Source organism: Magallana gigas, chromosome 4, assembly GCF_963853765.1.
Source record: "Magallana gigas chromosome 4, xbMagGiga1.1, whole genome shotgun sequence".
NCBI lineage: Eukaryota > Metazoa > Mollusca > Bivalvia > Ostreida > Ostreidae > Magallana > Magallana gigas.
Genome location: NC_088856.1, coordinates 158,611 through 178,172, shown reverse-complemented (window position 1 = coordinate 178,172; position 19,562 = coordinate 158,611). Strand labels below are relative to the sequence as shown.

General features: G+C 33.3%; 1 long non-coding RNA gene across 1 annotated transcript in view; it reads right to left on the bottom strand.

Annotated features, from left to right (window-relative positions):
* Positions 1-19,562, bottom strand: part of LOC136274304 (uncharacterized) — a 44,338-nt gene that overhangs the window by 6,042 nt on the left and 18,734 nt on the right. The window lies entirely within an intron of this gene.

Genomic DNA, 19,562 nt, shown 5'->3' with positions numbered 1-19,562 from the left:
CACTACTTCATATAACATGTTGTCGAACGCGTTAACACAAATTCACACAACGTATGGTCGCCTGTAAAACTGTTGTGTTACCATATTAATGTAGAACACTAACCTTTGAAGTACTTACGTTATCACAAACAGAACTTCCACAAAACACATCGTTCCCCTTACACAAGTTTGCCAAAGATCATCGTCGCTCTAACTCAACTTGGCCCACAAATTGCATACCAATGCGCTTACGGAGCTTCGCAAAACACAGGGTTGCGCCAACACAGGTTTGCACCACACAGTGTCGCTCTAACGCAACACGCCGTCATGTTAGCAACTTTTGACAGGCGCACGCCAGGTTGGGTAGCGTGAAAGAGCTTTTTGTGAAGTTTCGTTAGCGCGACGAGACATTTTCGCGATCGTTAATACATTTTAAAGATTCAGCATATGGCCCGATCCGCGATCAACATATTTATAGGAATGTTCTTATTGTTCTTTCCTAGCTTTTTGTTTTGGACACAAACATTCTTGAAACGAGATTGTTTTTGTTATAATATTCAATAATAAATATTTAAGGTCTTCCGTTTCCAACGGAAGACCTTATAGTTTTCGTACTGTTTCTTATTATTAAGGTCTTCCGTTTCCAACGGAAGACCTTATTGTTTTCGTTCGGTTTCTTTTTCCCTATTATTATTATTAAGGTCTTCCGTTTCCAACGGAAGACCTTATTGTTTTTCTTAGGTTTCTTTTTCCCTATTATTAAGGTCTTCCGTTTCCAACGGAAGACCTTCTTGTTATTCTTCGGTTTCTTTTTCCCTATTATTAAGGTCTTCCGTTTCCAACGGAAGACCTTCTTGTTATTCTTCGGTTTCTTTTTCCCTATTATTAGGGTCTTCCGTTTCCAACGGAAGACCCTCTTGTTATTCTATTGTTTCTTTTTAGGGTCTTCCGTTTCCAACGGAAGACCCTTTTGTTTTTCTACGGTTTCTTTTTTTTCTTATTCTTATTATTATTATTCTTTTTATTTTTTTTCCAACTCAAATATTTCCAAAACGCTTGCATCGATTGTTTTGAAATTTACAGGTTCAATGTGTATCTTAAAGATCTCTATGATATGAAAAAATTATTTGATGACGTCATCAATTTCGTCAGATAATGACGTTTTTCACGTTTTAAAAAGTGATTTTGTCCGGAGCTTTTCTTATTTTTGATTTAAGATAAAGCTATGAGATTTACAGAGAAGGTAGAACTATCGTTTTGTTTATGACATAAGGCTGGAAACTCAATTCGGACACTTCCGGTCGAAACCGGAAGCAAAACCAATTTTTTTGAATTTTCATGTTTTTCAATTTTAAAAATTTTACGTGCGTATCTTACAGAAATGTTCATGCTGAGTTCAAAACTGAAATCCGTTTTTGAATCGGACGATGCATTACAAAGATATCGGGGTTTAAAAATTGATTTTTCCGGAAATTTTGATTCCGTGTCCTTGGTTTAAAAAATAGCGTTATGCTCAAAGTGAAATTAACTCGTTCCAAAAATAATTGTTAAGTCGTACTTGAACACATTCGGATTTTTTTTGTTAAGTCGTTCTTGAAATCAGAAAAGTTTTTGTTAAGTCGTACTTAAAATCATTCGGACTTTGTTAAGTCGTACCAGGAATAATTCGATTTTTTCATCTTTTTATTTTTGTTACTCTTGTTATTGGTTTAAGAGCTCTTCTTCTTACAGGAACTTCCAGCTTTACTTGCGACATTAACGGAAGACCCACTCGTTGCTTTGCAACGAGCTTTGCTCTAGTTATTAAGGTCTTCCGTTTCCAACGGAAGACCTTATTGTTATTGCTTTGTTTCTTTTTCCCTTTTCTTCTTCTTATTATTATTATTTTTTTTCTTCCTATTTTTGTGCACGCGATTTCTCAGAAACGGCTCGGCCGATCTCAATGAAAGTTTCAGATATGATAGATATTGGTCTGAACCTGATTAAATTTTTTTTGCATTGATGACGTCACATCCGTTTTTGAGATTTTGAGATTTTTCTAATTTTTATATGGGTATTTTGTCTTCTGTCGTTCTCCTAAACTATAAGAGATATTGAGCTCAAATTTCTACGGTTGGTAAAGGAAAGATTGAAGTTTTGCATGATTGTTGTTTTGTATGTTTAGCACTACTGGCGCCAAAGCTCGCTATGGCTCGAAAATTGACATTTAAAAAGCGTCGTGAATTTTTGTGCTTTTCTCTCTTTATCTCTTTTCTGGAAAATATTTTGTTAAAACATGTAATGTAAAAAAAGTTTATTTTTACAAGAACTTTCTGCTGATATCAAGAAAAAGGGGCTGGCCCCTCAAATTAGGGACCTAGAAGGCTCTAAAGTCTTTTACCTATAACTCTTTACCGAGAGATATTTTGTAATAAATTATAGAAGCAAATATGTTTATCTTATAATTATGAAGCCAAGCAGTATAACGATTTTCTCATATGTTACGTAATTAGGGGTTTTTAGGGGTCAAAAGTCCAAAACTTTGATCACCTATATCTCAAAAAGGAAAAATATTTTGAAATGCAGTATAAAAGAAAAGATGCTCAAAATGATGTACTTAACAACATGCAACCTAAAAAATTTGGTTCAGCGGCCCCAAAAAGGAGATAAGGGACCGGCCCCTAAAACATTCTGTCTCAGATATCTCAAGAATGGTAACGAATTTCTGAACAGTTGTTGAACAAAATGTCTTTATAATCAAATGACCTTTCATTTGATACCAAGAAAAAAGGGCTGGCCCCTAATATAAGGGACCTAAAGGGCTCTAAAGTCTTTTACCCATTACTCTTTACCGAGGGATATTTTGTTATAGATTATAGAAGCAAATATGTTAATCTCACAGTTATGTATTCAAGCAATATAATGAATTTATGATGTGTTACGTAATTAAAGGTTTTTAGGGGCCAAAAGTCCAAAATTTCGATCACCCATATCTCAGAAAGGAAAAATATTTTGTAATGCAGTACAGAAGAAAAGTTGTTCAAAATGATGTTCTTAACAAAATGCAACCGTCAAAATTTCGTTAAACGCCCCCTAAATGGAGATAAGGGACCGGCCCCTAAAACCTTCTTTCTCATATATCTCTAGAACGGTGACGAATTTCTAAGCACTTGTTGAACAAAATTTGTGTAGAATTAAATGACCTTTTATTTGATATCAGGAAAAAGGGGCTGGCCCCTTAAATTAGGGGACCAAAGGGCTCTAAAGTCTTTAATCTGTAGCTCTTTACTGAGAGATATTTTGTGAAATGTTATAGAAGCAAATGTGTTTATCTTATAGTTATGTATTCAAGCAATATAATGATTTTATCATGTGTTACGTAATTAAGGGTTTTTAGGGGCCAAAACCCCAAAATTTTGATCACCCATATCTCAGAAAGGAAATATATTTTGTAATGCAATACAGAAGAAAAGTTGTTCAAAATGATGTTCTCAACAAAATGCAACCTTCAAAATTTCGTTAAATGGCCCCTATAGGGAGATAGGGGATCGGCCCCTAAAACCTAAAAACGAATTTCTAAACACTTGTTGAAAAAAATGTGTTCAGAATTAAATGTCCTTCATTTGAATCCAAGAAAAAGGGACCTGCCCCTTAAATTAGTGGATCAAAGAGTTCTAAAATCTTTTATCTATAGCCCTTTAATGAGAGCCATTTTGTGAAAGGTTATTAAAGTTAGATTAGGTATAATACGTTTATATATCCTAACAATATAATGATTTCCTCTTGCGTTACCCAATCAGGGTTTTTAGGGACCAGAGGTAAACAAGTTTGGTCTTTGCTATCTTAATTGAAAGAAACGCAAGTATTTAAAAAAGCAAGAGAACTTATAAAAAGCAATACAATAAAGCATAAGTTCTCCACTCCTTTTTCCAAAACATGTTTTGTTGTCGAAAATCAAAGTCGATGATGTCATATTTCATTCTAAAAATCGCACGGAAGACCTCCTCGTTGCTCGCAACGAGATCGTGTCTAGTTATTATTATTATTCTTTTTCTTTTCTTCTGACTCCTTTTTTGCCTCATAACTCAAAAGGTTTTAAACCGATTTTGATGAAATTTTCAGAGATTTTTGCAAGTTGGCGTCCCTCAAAAATGATAAAGTTTTAAAGAGAACATCACATCCGTTTTGACGTGACGTCATTTTTAAAAATTTCAAAAAGTCATTTTGTCCCGGACTTTTCTCAAAAACGCTTTAAGATAGAGGCTTGAAATTTTGAATGGTTATGATTTGGTCAATTTACATCTGTAATAAGGCTCGAAATGAAAATCTGTCACTTCCGGTCGAAACCGGAAGTGAAACAAATTTTTCGAAAAAATGAATTTTCTGATCAAATCAAAAAAGAATATGTGTTTTGTACAGCTTATTAAGCTGACTCTAACACTGAAAGCCGTTTTAAAATCGGACGATGCATTACAGAGATATCGGGGTTTAAAAATTGATTTTTCCGGAAATTTTGTTTCCGCGTCCTTGGTTTAAAAAATAGCGTAATGTTAATAGTAAAATTAACTCGTACCAAAAATAATTGTTAAGTCGTACTTAAACACATTCGGATTTTTTTGTTAAGTTGTTCTTAAAATCATGAAGGTTTTTGTTAAGTCGTACTAAAAATCATTCGGATTTTGTTAAGTCGTACCAGGAATAATTCGATTTTTTCATCTTTTTATTTTATTTTCTCTTGTTATTGGTTTAAGAGCTCTGCTTCTTACAGGAACTTCCAGCTTTACTTCCGACATTAACGGGAGACCCACTCGTTGCTTTGCAACGAGCTTTGCTCTAGTTATTATAATTTTTTTTCTTCCTTTTTTTGTGCACGCGATTTCTCAGAAACGGCTCGGCCGATCTCAATCAAATTTTAGGATGTGATAGATAGTGGTCTAATCTTGATTGGAAATTTTTTGTATTGATGACGTCATATTCGTTTTTGAGATATTGAGATTTTTCTAATTTTTATATGGGTATTTTGTCTTCTGTTGTTCTCCTAAACTATAAGAGATATTAAGCTCAAATATTTACGGTAGGTAAAGGAAAGATTGAAGTTTTGCATGATTGTTGTTTTGTATGTTTAGCACTACTGGCGCCAAAGCTCGCTATGGCTCGAAAATTGACATTAAAAAAGCATCGTGAATTTTTGTGCTTTTCTCTCTTTATCTCTTTTCTGGAAAATATTTTGTTACAACATGTAATGTAAAAAAAATTTATATTTACAAGACCTTTCTGCGGATATCAAGAAAAAGGGGCTGGCCCCTCAAATAAGGGACCTAGAGGGCTCTAAAGTCTTTTACCCATAACTCTTTACCGAGGGATATTTTGTAATAAATTATATAAGCAAATATGTTTATCTTACAGATATGAAGCCGAGCAAAATAATGAATTTCTCATATGTTACGTGATTAGGGATTTTTAGGGGTCAGAAGTCCAAAACTTTGACCACCTATATCTCAAAACGGAAAACTATTTTGAAATGCAGTATAAAAGAAAAGATGCTCAAAATGATGAACTTAACACCATGCAACCTCAAAAATTTGGTTCAGTGGCCCCAATAAGGAGATAAGGGACCGGCCCCTAAAACATTCTTTCTCAGATATCTCAAGAATGGTAACGAATTTCTGAACACTTGTTGAACAAAATGTCTTTATAATCAAATGGCCTTTCATTTGATACCAAGAAAAAGGGGCTGGCCCCTAATATAAGGGACCTAAAGGGCTCTAAAGTCTTTTACCCATAACTCTTTACCGAGGGATATTTTGTTATAGATTATAGAAGCAAATATGTTAATCTCACAGTTATGTATTCAAGCAATATAATGAATTTATGATGTGTTACGTAATTAAGGGTTTTTAGGGGCCAAAAGTCCAAAATTTCGATCACCCATATCTCAGAAAGGAAAAATATTTTGTAATGCAGTACAGAAGAAAAGTTGTTCAAAATGATGTTCTTAACAAAATGCAACCGTCAAAATTTCGTTAAACGCCCCCTAAAAGGAGATAAGGGACCGGCCCCTAAAACCTTCTTTCTCATATATCTCTAGAACGGTAACGAATTTCTAAGCACTTGTTGAACAAAATTTGTGTAGAATTAAATGACTTTTTATTTGATATCAGGAAAAAGGGGCTGGCCCCTTAAATTAGGGGACCAAAGGGCTCTAAAGTCTTTAATCTGTAGCTCTTTACTGAGAGATATTTTGTGAAATGTTATAGAAGCAAATGTGTTTATCTTATAGTTATGTATTCAAGCAATGTAATGATTTTATCATGTGTTACGTAATTAAGGGATTTTAGGGGCCAAAACCCCAAAATTTTGATCACCCATATCTCAGAAAGGAAATATATTTTGTAATGCAATACAGAAGAAAAGTTGTTCAAAATGATGTTCTCAACAAAATGCAACCTTCAAAATTTCGTTAAACGGCCCCTATAGGCAGATAGGGGATCGGCCCCTAAAACCTTCTTTCTCATATATCTCCAGAACGGTAACGAATTTCTAAACACTTGTTGAAAAAATGTGTTCAGAATTAAATGTCCTTCATTTGAATCCAAGAAAAAGGGACCTGCCCCTTAAATTAGTGGATCAAAGAGCTCTAAAATCTTTTATCTATAGCCCTTTCATGAGAGCCATTTTGTGAAAGGTTATTAAAGTTAGATTAGGTATAATACGTTTATATATCCTAACAATATAATGATTTCCTCTTGCGTTACCCAATCAGGGTTTTTAGGGACCAGAGGTAAACAAGTTTGGTCTTTGCTATCTTAATTGAAAGAAACGCAAGTATTTAAAAAAGCAAGAGAACTTATAAAAAGCAATACAATAAAGCATAAGTTCTCCACTCCTTTTTCCAAAACATGTTTTGTTGTCGAAAATCAAAGTCGATGATGTCATATTTCATTCTAAAAATCGAACGGAAGACCTCCTCGTTGCTCGCAACGAGATCGTGTCTAGTTAAGGTCTTCCGTTTCCAACGGAAGACCTTATTGTTATTGCTTTGTTTCTTTTTCCCTATTATTAAGGTCTTCCGTTTCCAACGGAAGACCTTATTGTTATTCTTCGGTTTCTTTTTCCCTATTATTATTATTATTTTAATTTTTTTTCTTACAAATTTTGTGCACGCGATTTCTAAAAAACGGCTCGACCGATTTTCATGAAACTTTTAGAACTGATCGATAATGATCTAAACCTTATAGGTTTTTGATTTTATTGATGACGTCACTTCCGTTTATGAGAAATTGACGTTTTAGCAATTTTTAGAGGGGTCACTTGTCCCTCTACGTTCTCCTAAACTATAAAAGATATCGAGTTCAAACTTTCAGGGATAGTAGACAAAAGATTGTAGATTTGTAATTTTATTTTGATTTTGATCTGTCTTGAATGGCGCCGAAGCTCGCCTGGACCCGAAAATTGAGATGAAAAAAAGTCGTGATTTTTTCTGGTTTTCTTTAATTATCTTTTTTCTGAAAAATATTTTGTTAAGACATGTAATGTAAAAAAAAATTTCTATTTGCAAGACCTTTTCTTTGAAATCAAGAAAAAGGGGCTGACCCCTCAAATTAGGGGACTAAAGGGCTCTAAAGTCTTTAATCTGTAGCCCTTTACTGAGAGATATTTTGTGATAGGTTATAGAAGCAAATATGTTTATCTAACAGTTATGTATCCAAGCAATGTAATGATTTTGTCATGTATTACGTAATTAAGGGTTTTTTGGGGCCAAAAGTCCAAATGTTCGATCACCCATATCTCAGAAAGGAAAAATATTTTGTAATGCAATACAGAAGAAAAGTTGTTCAAATTAATGTTTTTAACAATATGCAACCTTCAAAATTATGTTAAACGGCCCCTTTAGGGAGATAAGGGATCGGCCCCTAAAACCTTCTTTCTCATATATCTCCAGAATGGTAACGAATTTCTAAACACTTGTTGAACAAAATTTATAAGAATTAAATAACCTTTCATTTAATATCAAGAAAAAGGGGCTGGCCCCTCAAATTAGGGGACCAAAGGGCTCTAAAGTCTTTATTCTGTAGCCCTTTACTGAGAGATATTTTGTGAAATGTTATAGAAGCAAATGTGTTTATCCTACTGTTATGTATTCAAGCAATGTAATGATTTTGTCATGTATTACGTAATTAAGGGTTTTTAGGGGCCAAAATTCCAAAATTTCGATCACCCATATCTCAGAAAGGAAAACTATTTTTAAATGCAATACAGAAGAAAAGTTGTTCAAATTAATGTTTTAAACAATATGCAACCTTCAAAATTTTGTTAAACGGCCCTTATAAGGAGATAAAGGATCGGCCCCTACAACCCTTTTTCTCATATATCTCCAGAATGGTAACGAATTTCTAAACACTTGTTGAACAATATTTGTTTAGAATTAAATGACCTTTTATTTAATATCAAGAACAAGGGGCTGGCCCCTCAAATAATGGGTCCAAAGGGCTCTAAAGTCTTTAATCTGTAGTTTTTTACTGAGAGATATTCTATGATAGGTTATAGAAGCAAATATGTTTATCTCACAGTTATGTATTTAAACAATGTAATGAATTTGTCATGTATTACGTAATTAAAGGTTTTTAGGGGCCAAAAGTCCAAAATTTCAATCACCCATATCTCAGAAAGGAAAAATATTTTGTAATGCAATACAGAAGAAAAGTTGTTCAAATTAATGTTTTTAACAATATGCAACCTTCAAAATTTTGTTAAACGCCCCCTATAAGGAGATAAAGGATCGGCCCCTAAAACCCTCTTTCTTATATTTCTCCAGAACGGTAACGAATTTTTAAACACTTGTTGACAAAATGTTTTCAGAATTAAATGTCCTTTCATTTGATTTCAAGAAAAAGGGGCTGGCACCTGAAATTAAGGGATCAAAAGGCTTTAAAAATTTTCATCTATAGCCCTTTAATGAGAGCCATTTTGTGAAAGGTTATTAATGCTAGATTAGGTATAATACGTTTCTTTATCCCAACAATATAATGATTTTCTCTTGCGTTACCCAATTCAGGTTTTCAGGGACCAAAATGTAAGCAAAAGTAATCTTTTCAATCTTAATTGGAGGAAATGCAAGCATTTAAAAAAGCAATGTAATAGAACTTATAAAAAGCGATGCAATAAACCATTAGTACTTCATTCCTTTTTCCATATCATGATTTGTTGTCGAAAATCAAAGTCGATGATGTCATATTTTCTTCTAAAAATCGGAAGGAAGACCTCCTCGTTGCTCGCAACGAGATCGTATCTAGTTAAGGTCTTCCGTTTCCAACGGAAGACCTTATTGTTATTGCTTTGTTTCTTTTTCCCTTTTATTTTTTTTTTTTCTTACGCTTTTTTGTACAAGCGATTTTTTGAAAACGACTTGACCGATTTTCATGAAAATTTCTGATCTTGTAGATATTGATAAAAACCTTATATATAATTTTTTATTTTAATGACGTCATTTCCGTTCGGGAGATATTGACGTTTTAGTGATTTTTAGAGGGTCATTTTGTCCTGCTATCTCCTCCTAAACGAAAAAAGATATTGAATTTAAATTTTCAGGGATTGTAGACAAAAGATTGTAGATGTGTTTAAAGGCATTTGTGGTTGTCTGGCTTCAAAGGCGTTGAAGCTCGCCTGGACCCGAAAATCGAGTTTGAAAAAACAACGTAATTTTTAATGGTTTTCGTTCTTTATCTCCTTTCCTGAAAATATTTTACCATAACATATAGAGCAAAAAAAATTTATATTTACAGGATCTTCCGTTTGATAACAAGAAAAAGGGGCTGGTCCCTAAAATAAGGGGCCAAAAGGGCTCTAAAGTCTTTCTCACATAGCACTTTACTGAGAAATATTTTGTAATATGTTTAAGAAGCAAAAATGTTCATCTTTTACTAATAAAACTATACATTATAAATTTTTTATTATGCGTTATGTAATTAGGGGTTTTAAGGGGCCAAAAATCCAAAACTTCGATCGAATATATCTCAAAAAGGACAAATATTTTGAAAAGCAATATAGAATAAAAGATGCTTAGAATGATGTTTTAAACAATATTCAATCATAAAATTTTCGTTATCTGGCCCCAATAAGGAGATTAGGGGTCGGCCCCTAAAATGTCCTTTACCAGATAGCTCTTAAACGGCAAAGAATTTCTAAACACTTGTTCAACAAAATATGTTTGATATCAAAAGAACTTTCGTATGATGCCAAGAAAAAGGGGCTGGCCCTTCAATTTAGGGGCCAAAAGGGCTCTAAAGTCTTTCTTCTATAGCACTTTACTGAGAAATGTTTTGTAATATGTTGAAGAAGCAAAAATGTTTATCTTTCACTAATAAAACTATACATTATAATTATTTTATTATGCGTTACGTAATTAGGGGTTTTAAGGGGCCAAAAGTGCAAAATTTCGATCGAATATATCTCAAAAAGGACAAATATTTTGAAAAGCAATATAGAATAAAAGATGCTTAGAATGATGTTTTAAACAATATTCAATCATAAAAGTTTCGTTATCTGGCCCCAATAAGGAGATTAGGGGTCGGCCCCTTAAATATGATATCCCAGATAGATCAAAAACGGCAAAGAATTTCTAAACACTTGTTGTACAAAATATGTTTAATATCAAAAGAACTTTCGTATGATGCCAAGGAAAAGGGGCTGGCCCCTCAATTTAGGGGCCAAAAGGGTTCTAAAGTCTGTCTTCCATAGCACTTTACTGAGAAATATTTTGTCATATGTTTAAGAAGCAAAAATGTTCATCTTTTACTAATAAAACTATACATTATAAATTTTTTATTATGCGTTACGTAATTAGGGGTTTTAAGGGGCCAAAAGTCCAAAACTTCGATCGAATATATCTCAAAAAGGACAAATATTTTGGAAAGCAATATAGAATAAAAGATGTTTAGAATGATGTTTTAAACAATATTCAATCATAAAATTTTCGTTATCTGGCCCCAATAAGGAGATTAGGGGTCGGCCCCTAAAACGTCATATCCCAGATAGCTCAAAAACGGCAAAGAATTTCTAATTACTTGTTGAACAAAATATGTTTAATATCAAAAGAACTTTCGTATGATGCCAAGAAAAAGGGGCTGGCCCTTCAATTTAGGGACCAAAAGGGCTCTAAAGTCTTTCTTCCATAGCACTTTACTGAAAAATGTTTTGTTTTATGTTTAGGAAGCAAAAATGTTCATCTCACATTTATTTAACAACATATTATAATTATTTTATTATGTGTTCCGTATTAAGGGGTTTTAATGGGTTTTAAGGGGCCAGAAGTACCAAACTTTGATAACATACCTCAAACAGAACAAATATTTTAAAAAACATTATTTTGAAAATCAATATAGAATAAAATGCTGAGAATGATGTTCCTAATAAAATTCAACCATCATTTTTTTTTTGTTGCCCCAATAAGGAGATAAAGGGTCAAATATCAAAGTCAAGGTCATATAACCTTAAAAAAATCACACGGAAGACCTCCTCGTTGCTCGCAACGAGATCGTGTCTAGTTATTAAGGTCTTCCGTTGGAAACGGAAGACCTTACTGTTTTTGCTTTGTTTCTTTTCCTCTATTATTAAGGTCTTCCGTTGGAAACGGAAGACCTTATTGTTTTTGCTTTGTTTCTTTTCCTCTATTATTAAGGTCTTCCGTTGGAAACGGAAGACCTTATTGTTTTTGCTTTGTTTCTTTTCCTCTATTATTATTATTCTTTTTTTTTTCTCCCACGTTTTCTCGAAAACGCTTCAGTCGATTTTGATAAAACTTTCAGATCTTGTTTATGACAACATTTGTAAGAAAAGTACGTGGGATTTTTTTGGTCGTCACTTCCGGTCCCGAGATATTAAAGATTTTATGTTTTTGCTTGTTCACGAGTTTTCTCCAAAAGTATTTAAGATAGAACTTTCAAATTTTCAGAGATCGTAGAGAGTGAACGGCCGCAGTGTACTACGCATATCCGAACGTCTGCCGTCACTTCCGGTCGTCAGCGGAAGGAAATGAAAAACCTTAATTTTTCAATTTTTTGAACTTGAATTTTTTTTATGTTACTATTCGATAGAGACACTCTAAAAACCTCTGAATATGAAATCTGTTTTAAAATCGATCCATGCATTCTCGAGATTTTGGGCTCCAAAGTTCTGAAGCGAGAGTCCGCGTAGCTCAGTAGTTAGAGTGGTGGACTTGTGTCCAGGCGACCCGGGTTCAGTCCCCGAGTTCCGATTATTTGTTCTTGCTTAACTGTGTTTTGTTTAACGATTTTATCTTTATAATGATGGATTTGAATGTTTTCCGTTTTCTTTTTGTCATAAATAAAAATAATAGCGGCTTTTTTTTTCAGTACAAATATAGAGCTCTTTTCTGTCAACTGCTCGCTAAATTCGGACGATTGTCGCATTGCCGGCATCAAAGACATGCCGCCGAAGCACCCCTGCAGTTCGACCGCATTAGAGTTCACTGGATCGCTTTGCCGGCATCTAAGAAATGCCGCCATTTCAATGATTGTATACACACAACATTTAGCAATGCACCAACGTTTTTAGTATTTCACATGGCTTAAAAAGAAAGGTTGTTTTGTATTTATTCAAACATTTAGATACGTACATGTATGCATGTATACATGCGTTTATTGACAAATGTTGCGTTTATATTGAATTCCTGAACACTAAAATATCTCTCTCTCTCTCTCTCTCTCTCTCTCTCTCTCTCTCTCTCTCTCTCTAAAAGATCTACTACAGGTAACATGGAGTAATGAGGCTAGAGGCTAATGTACATTTGACGTCAAAAAAAGTAAAAGCGTATTTTTTACTAGTTACGGAATATTGTCTACGGATGTTATTTTTTGAAATTCACTGTTCAATGATTTAATAACAAATCTATTGACTGTCTGGGATTAAAAAAAAAACCGATTTTTATTATCAACTGAATGATTAACATTGGTCATTTAGACATAACACTTGGGTATCGTTTGGATTCGGGAAAATGGGGAATAAATAATCATACTATATTTCTAATGATGTAGGTTATTTTATTTGCTGATTTACCAGAATTTTTTATTATGCAGTTATTGTCGGCAAAGAAAAACTTGAGACAAAAAGAAATATAATACATATAAAAAAGCAGATAAAACAATTATAAATTTCTTTATCAAATCAGAGACGTAAATGTTATTTATGTCTCTGATCAAATCGATTTCTGATTAATCTCTCTCTCTCTCTCTCTCTCTCTCTCTCTCTCTCTCTCTCTCTCTCTCTCTCTCTCTCTCTCTCTCTCTCTCTCTCATCATACATATGTACTGTTTAGCATGTAAATGTTATGGCATTTTATATATTTTAATTCTGAAAACTTTAAAAGTAAAAAGTAAATCCATAAATTGCGTTTGAAGTAAGATTTTAAAAGATTATTGCAAATGTGTCTCGACTTGTTGCAATACTGCTGTTGTCATAGGCAAAATCCCATCGTGAGCTCTGGACCGGTAAATGTCCGAGTAAAAATAAACTGGCGACTTCGAGAGAATAATGCGTATATTTCCCCTATTGTAAGACCCATCAACTTAAAATTCGGCAGGAGTGTATCTCAGACATTACTTTTATGAAAAATACATGCACGTTGCGAGTGTTTTAAAGATTAATTGATTTTTTAGAATTTTGAAGCGAGCTGGTAGTTTTCTATCTGGGTCAGAGTTCGACCTCTTTCTTTATGTATGGTTTCATTGAAATTAATGTTGAAATGGGCTTGGCCCCTGTGCAGCCACGTAATATTTCTGTTGCATGTATATTTCTTTTTTTCCGTTTAGTCTGAATCTACAATAGCGTGTGAACTACTTATGAATGTTAGAACTGTGGAAATTACTGCATCAAATTTTTACCGAATAAATTTACGTGTTACTGATTTCGTTATTTCTACATTTATAAAGATTCTATCAATCCTGCTGAAATAAAACAGTCAAACATAATAGTAAATGACACGAACAAAAATTCTCAACACTGAAATACATGGGTAAAATGCATCAGTCATTGTTTTAGGACTTCCCCTAATAGTTGTTACACGAATCCGAGATCCACACCTCAAAATTCTATTTTCGATTTATTTACGACGAAAATCAAGCTCGGGTCTTTTCACCCCCCTCCAGACAAAAACACGCGTCAATATTTCAAATGACCTCGCACTGTTACCAAACCTAAATAGTCAGACATCTTACACTTTGTTTTTCATCTCATACAAAAACTCAGCTCTTCTCCCGGGCGAAAACGCCCCAAATTCAAACACAAATTCGGGAATTATTTCGCGTCAGCCATGTTTTGAGACACCTGCAAAGGCTGTGTGTTCTAATCTCGCCGGAGCCAAGATTTGTTCTTTCTCTCTATTTCTTTCTCTGTTTTTTATTTAATTTTCTAACTAAAATAAACAACATAAAAGGGTTGTTGGACTGTAGTACAAGTTGAAAAACACTCTTCAATTAAGATTTAGACAAATACAGTCTTTTATTATTAGGGTCTTCCGTCTTCAGCGGAAGACCCTTCTATTCTTATTGTTATTAGGGTCTTCCGTTTACAAAGGAAGGCCCTCTTTTTTTTCTTCGGTTTCTTTTTATTACAGGATATTAGACCTGTTATTAAGTCAATAGACCTCTTATTTAATATGAAATAAAATGGGACTGGTCCTTAAAATTAAGGATCCTACAGGTGTATAATCCTTCATCCATCGCTCTTTTAGATCACATCTGCATTTCCTGATATGTTTCGTTGATGAAGATAAAAGACAAGGTCATTTCCTGTTCTAAAAATCGGACGGAAGACCTCCTCGTTGCTCGCAACGAGATCGTGTCTTGTTATTAAGGTCTTCCGTTTCCAACGGAAGACCTTATTGTTTTCGTACTGTTTATTATTATTTTTTTTTCTCCAAATTTTGTGCACGCGATTTCTCGAAAACTACTCAACCGATCCGAACAATTTTTTCACAGATGATGGGAAATGATCTGAATTTTATATGTTTTTGAATTTATTGTCGTCGTCACTTCCGGTCCGGATTTACGGTCGATTTTGTAATTTTTACGACCAATTTTGTGCAGAGTTGATCTCAGAAACTATAAGAGATATGACTTTGAAATTTTCAGGATAGGTAGAGCATGGTTTGAAGTTGTGCACTATTTAGTTGTTTTGCACCAGTGGCGCTATTCCTTGGAGCTCGCTTAGGCACAAAAATGGGGTATAGATTTCGAATCAAAATTTCCATATGTTTTGATCAGTATCTTTTTATCAGTTGATATTTTGACAAGACATATAGAACAAAAGTAGTAGACAATCAAAAGTTCTATCCAATAAAATCAAGAAAAAGGGGCTAGCCCCTTTAATTAGGGACCAAGAGACTCGTAAATTCTATTACGAATAACTTGAAAACGATAAATATTTTGTTATGCATTATAAAAATCAAAGTTGTTGATCTCTACATTATCGGTTTGAAAGAGTCATCGTCAGGCCCATGTCTGACGTAATTAGGGTTTTTATTCTTTATCTTCAATTTTTTTTTTTTTTTTTTTTGGGGGGGGGGGGGGTAATTTTGAAATTGTATCGATATCTCATGGTATCATTTTATCTCAAAAAAAAAAATCAGACGGAAGACCTACTCGTTACTCGTAACGAGGTCGTATCTAGTTATTATTATTTTTTTTTCCAAATTTTGTGCACGCGATTTCTCGAAAACTATTCGACCGATTTTCAACATTTTTTCACAGATGATGAGTCATCATCTGAATTTTATATGTTTTTGAAATTTTTGTTGTCGTCACTTCCGGTACCGATTTATCGACCATTTTGTAGTTTTTTACGACCTATTTTGTGCAGAGCTGATCTCAGAAACTATCAAAGATATGACTATGAAATTTTCAGGATCGGTAGTCTATAGTCTGAAGTTGTGCACTATTATTTTGTTTTACGCCAGTGGCGCCATCTCTTGGAGCTCGCCTTGGCACGAAAATTGAGCACGAATTTTCATTCAAAATTTTCAAACGTTTTGATCTGTATCTTTTTATCAATTGATATTTTGTTAAGATATATATAACAAAAGTGGTAGATAATCAAAAGTTCTTTTCAACAAAATCAAGAAAAAGGGGCTGGCCCCTTTTTTTAGGGGCCAAGGCACTCGTTAACTCTATTACAAATAACTTTAAAACGATAAAGATTTTATAATGCATTATAGAAGCAAAGTTGTTGATCGTACCAATATCTATTTGCAAAAATCATTGCCACGCCCATTTATTACGTAATTAGGGATTTTTAGGGGCCAAAGTACTTAAACTTTGACAAAAAAAAACTAGAGAAGTATACATATTTTGTTAGACATCATAGAAGAGAAAATGTTTGAATAAATGATTTAAATTAATTCCACTTATCAAAACACGAATTTCTGTCCCCATTAAGGATCTAGAGGGCTGGCCCCTAAAATATTCAATCATTTGTATCTCAAAAATGATCAACAATTTTACATTGGTGTAAGAACAAAAATTGTTAGTATTCTTAAGACCTTTTCAAAGAAATCAAGAAAAAGGGGCTGGCCCCTTTTTTTTAGGGGCCAAGGCACTCGTTAACTCTATTACAAATAACTTAAAAACGATAAAGATTTTGTAATGCATTATAGAAGCAAACTTGTTGATCGTACCAATATCTATTTGAAAAAATCATTGCCACGCCCATTTATTACGTAATTAGGGATTTTTAGGGGCCAAAGTACTTAAACTTTACAAAAAATAACTAGAGAAGTATACATATTTTGATAGACATCAAAGAAGAGAAAATGTTTGATTAAATGATTTAAATTGATTCTACTTATCAAAGCACGAATTTCTGTCCCCATTAAGGATCTAGAGGGCTGGCCCCTAAAATATTTAATCATTTGTATCTCAAAAGTGATCATCAATTTTAGATGGATGTAAGAACAAAAAATGTTAGTATTCATCAGACCTTTCGTATAAAATCAAGAAAAAGGGGCTGGCCCCTTAAATTAGGGGCCAATAGACTCCTTAACTCTATTACTCATACGTTAAAAATGATCAAGATTTTGTAATGCATTATAAAAACAAAGTTGTTGATCGCAGCAATATCAGTCTGTAAAACTCATTTCCAAACCCATTGATGACGTAATTAGAGATATTAAGGATATTGACAATCGTATACATTATCTAAAAGGAGGTGGTTGAGGGAGAATTCTGAAATTTCATTGATATTTTAATCGAATCGTTTAAAAAATTGAACGGAAGACCTACTCGTTACTCGTAACGAGATCGTATCTAGTTAGGGTCTTCCGTCTTCAGCGGAAGACCCTTCTATTATTGTAATGTTTCTTTTTCAGGTTTTTAGGGTCTTCCGTCTTCAGCGGAAGACCCTTCTATTATTGTAATGTTTCTTTTTCAGGTTTTTTTTTTTCTTTTTCTTTTCTTTACAATTTTTGTGCAGAAGATTTCTCGGAGAAGGGTGGTCCAATTTTGGTCAAATTTTCAGCATCGATCTATTATTATATAAACTTGATACGCTTTTTTTTATTTTGTAAAAATCACTTCCGGTTCGGACTTATCCGCCATTTTGTCATTTTTTAAAAAGTTCTTGTCCACGTATCTCCTCAAAAACGAGCAAAGATAGAAAGCTGAAATTTTCAGGAATAATAGAGGACATGAACGTCTAGCCTCACGAGGAAAATCATTGTCCGGAAATTCCGAGTACGGAAGCTAGCTGGGGTCAAAATATAGGACACGTTTTTGACGAAAACGTCTTGTCCACGCATCTCCTCAAAAACGTCCAAAGATAGAAAGCTGAAATTTTCAGGAATGAGAGAGGACATGAACGTTTAGCCTCACGAGGAAAATCATTGTCCGGAAATTCCGAGTACGGAAGCTAGCTGGGGTCAAAATATAGGACACGTTTTTGACGAAAACGTCTTGTCCACGCATCTCCTCAAAAACGTCCAAAGATAGAAAGCTGAAATTTTCAGGAATGAGAGAGGACATGAACGTTTAGCCTCACGAGGAAAATCATTGTCCGGAAATTCCGAGTACGGAAGCTAGCTGGGGTCAAAATATAGGACACGTTTTTGACGAAAACGTCTTGTCCACGCATCTCCTCAAAAACGTCCAAAGATAAAAAGCTGACATTTTCAGGAATGATAGAGGACATGATCGTCTAGCCTCCCGAGGAAAATCATTGTCCGGAAATTCCGAGAACGGAAGCTAGCCGGGGTCAAGATATAGAACACACTTTCGATGAGTTTTCATTGTCCACACATCTATTTTAAAGCGAGCAAAGAAAGAAAGCTGACAATTTCAGGAATGAAAGAGGACATGATCGTCTAGCATCACGAGAAAAATCATTGTCCGGAAATTCCGAGTAGGGAAGCTAAATTTTAAAACTCATATTAAATGTTATATAATGACCTCAGACTAATTTTAAAACATAATATCTAAGTTGCACTTTAATTCTACGTCTAATAAAATCTTTTTCCAATTGATGGGATGAAATTTAATTTTTTTGAAAATTTTAAATTTAATTAAATCGTAATTAAATGACCTCAGACTAATTTTAAAACATAATATTTAAGTTGCGCTTACAATTTTGTGTCCAATGAAATTTTTCTCGAATTAATTGGATGAAATTTAATTTTTTTAAAAATTTAAAATTTATTTAAATCGTGTTAAAATGATCTCAGACTAATTTTAAAACATAATATCCAAATTGCACTTACAATTCTGCGTCTGATGACATCTTTTTCGAATTGATTGGTTAAATTATAAATTTTTAAAAATTTTTAAATTTAATTAAATCTTAATTTATTAACCTGAGACTAATTTTTAAATGTAATATTGAAGTTGTGCTTACAATTTTGCTTCTAATGACATCTTTCTCGAATTGATTGGGTGATTTTTAAATTTTTTGAAAATTTTAAATTTAATTAATTCGTGTTTAAATGACCTCAGACTAATTTCAAAACATAATATTTAGGTTACGCTTACAATTCTGAGTGTGATGACATCTATCTCGAATTGATTGGATGAATTTTAAATTTTTAAAAAATTTTAAACTCATTTAAATTGCATTAAAATTACCTCAGACTAATTTTAAAACATAATATCTAAGTTGCGCTTACAATTCTGCGTCTGATGACATCTTTCTCGAATTAATTGAATGAATTTTAAATTTTTTAAAAATTTTAAACTCATTTAAATCGCGTTAAAATGACCTCAGACTAATTTTAAAACATAATATCTAAGTTGCGCTTACAATTCTGCGTCTAATGACATCTTTCTCGAATTGATGGGATGAATTTAAATTTTTTTTTAAAATTTAAATTTAATTAAATTGTGTTTAAATGACATCAGAATAATTTTCAAACATGATATCTAAGTTGCGCTTACAATTCTGCGTCTAATGACATCTTTGTCGAATTGATTGGATGATTTTTAAATTTTTTGAAAATTTTAAATTTAATTAAATTGTGTTTAAATGACATCAGAATAATTTTCAAACATGATATCTAAGTTGCGCTTACAATTCTGCGTCTAATGACATCTTTGTCGAATTGATTGGAT